The following is a 2,515-nucleotide window of genomic DNA, read 5'->3' as shown; positions in this document are numbered from 1 at the left end:
CTTCCGGCTCGATCATGAGACGGACTGCATTTCTATTCCACCGTTGCTAGAGGCCCGTACTGGGCACACAGAACTATCAACTGAACTATTCTTATAAGCTTAACAAATGGTCTGGTGGAAGGGAAAGAAACCATTTTAGATTTAACAACTTCTATTGAAACAGGATTTTTCTTCTTAAAATTCCTCCATGGCTATCAAAAAGCCAAATCAAGATTAATTTATCTACTGTCCTGATGTTTGTATAAACACAATAAGAATGGTAACTGACTACTTTTGCTGGAATCTCATGGTTGAATCTTAATGTGCCCCGCGGGGCCAGGAAGCCAAGCCATCCAGCTGCCATCAGGCCTGCCTGCAGTATCCGCTGAATTAGGTGAATCCCTCACCTGTAGCAACTCCACCTGAGCCCACGCTCCAGGCTTTAAGGCCCATCTCAGTAGCCCTACTTGTGTTGGCCCAGAGTGAGTGGGGGTTCCGCGGGGATGCAGGGGCATCCTTATTGCTCCCCTTCTACTCTGACCAACCGCCAGTGATGGTATCAACCAAATTTTTAATATAAAAACCAGTTTAAATTTAATATCTTTTAGAATGATTATAAAAAATAATATAATCTTTAGGTTATGTATATTTGATGTATACTTTGTCTTTCCAAGTTAGATTTCAAGACTTTAACCTAGAGGTAGCCTTGGGACATTTCAAGGGCCCTGGAATGATTCAAGCATTTATTCTCTCTTAAAAGAAGTATTTTTGAACTAAATTAGGCTGATCTAATATACTTGAAATCATGCGGGAAGCTTTATCAAATAAAAATTAATAACTTCTATTTATATACATATATTTTAAATGTTATAAAAGTTTCCACCTCTAAGGGAGGACAGGACAAAGTTACTGAATACTTCTTAAGCAAAACCAGATTATTCATCAGCGAAATTTTAAGACAAAAAGCCTCAGGCAGCCTGCTCTTTATATAAGTTTGCTTACTTTGCTTTTTCAATAGAGATGCCTACTTTAATTAATAAATTAACTTTTTATAAGATAATCAAGGTCTCATATAATCTCATTTATATGAGAAGCCAATATTTTATGAGCAACCTGGTTCTAGTAAAGGCCAAAGTAAAAATTTGCATTTGTATGCAAATCAGTACTAGCCAAAAAGAATGCTGTTTAAAAGTAAATTTTAAGCTTAATAAAAAGAAATTTTAAAATCTCTTTCACGACTATTTACAAAGTAAACTAAAAGTTATTATTCAAGCATTAAATCTCACCATTTAAGACATCATAAGTAAAAAGAGAGTTACTTTTACTTGATATGTATGCATTACAGTACTAGCCAGCATCTGAAAAGCAACCAAGTTTGTTGCTCTGTTTAAAAGAAAGAAAAGGGTTTCTAAAAGGAACTCCCTAAATGTGATCTATAAATTATCTGGGAGAAAAAACAGAAGGAAATTCCCTTCAAATATCTAGAAAACTATTATTAAAAATCAATGTTACTGTGCACACACAAGGACAAATGAAGTTAGAAAATGAGCCTTATTTCAGACTGATTTAAATTGGCAAATTGAAATAAGTGAATATTCAGGGGAACTTAGTTATACTAGGCAGGAACCTATTCCTCCATTGCAGGATTTCCAAAAGCCAAAATATTGTACAGCAAGCAAAAAATGTCCCCCTTACATGTTAAAACAAAAATGGGGGAATAGTGGAGAAATATCCTGTAAGTAAACTACATCAAGCCTTAATTACTTTGAATTTTTTTTCACTTTAAATTTTTTCACTTATAATGCTTATGGCAAAACACCCATGGAATTACACTGGTGTCAGAATAAGCCAAAGGAAAATGGTCAGGTTAAATGGAATGACCCTGAGACTAGTTTATGGAAGAGTTCCTTTATTAACCTTTGGTCGAGGATATGCTTGTATATTTCCAGAAAACTCCTCCAAGCCCGTGTGGAAACTTCAACAATGGATCTGAGAGAGGAACTGAACAGACTACTCCAACCACAGATAGCAGTAGCCCCAAGCAACACGTTGAGACAGGAGAAACAGTCCAGAGATGAGGGATGGTAAAGACGCCTTGCTGTGCTAGCAGTCATCAGCTGTGTGTTGGTGCATGTTGCCCTGGACAAAGCCAAAGGTTGGACCTGCATTACCATTGCCCACCGTTTGCCCACTATCCAGGACTCGAATATCATTGCTGTCATGTCTCAGGGGACAGTGATTGAGAAGGGAACCCATAAAGGAGCCTACTGCAAACTAGTTCCTTAGATGCCTGACAACAATTTCAAAAGGACATGAAAGAACTCAATCCTTTTCATTAAATCTAAAAGTCTTAACTCAAGCCCTGCAAGTGGCATACACCTTTCTAAATTTATTAAGAAAACAAAAATGGGAAAATGCTGGAGGCTAAGACCAACAAGTAGTTAACATAAATGCAAGAAGTCCATCAGAAGGCTAATGGACTTTGATATTCAGCAAGGGCTGAGAATCAGCATAATATTGCTGTTGGCTGAATGGA

The sequence above is a fragment of the Myotis davidii genome, unplaced genomic scaffold (assembly GCF_000327345.1).
Source record: "Myotis davidii unplaced genomic scaffold, ASM32734v1 scaffold1844, whole genome shotgun sequence".
In the NCBI taxonomy this organism is placed as follows: domain Eukaryota; kingdom Metazoa; phylum Chordata; class Mammalia; order Chiroptera; family Vespertilionidae; genus Myotis; species Myotis davidii.
The sequence above is the reverse complement of the archived record's forward strand: the minus strand, read 5'-3'. Positions refer to the sequence as shown.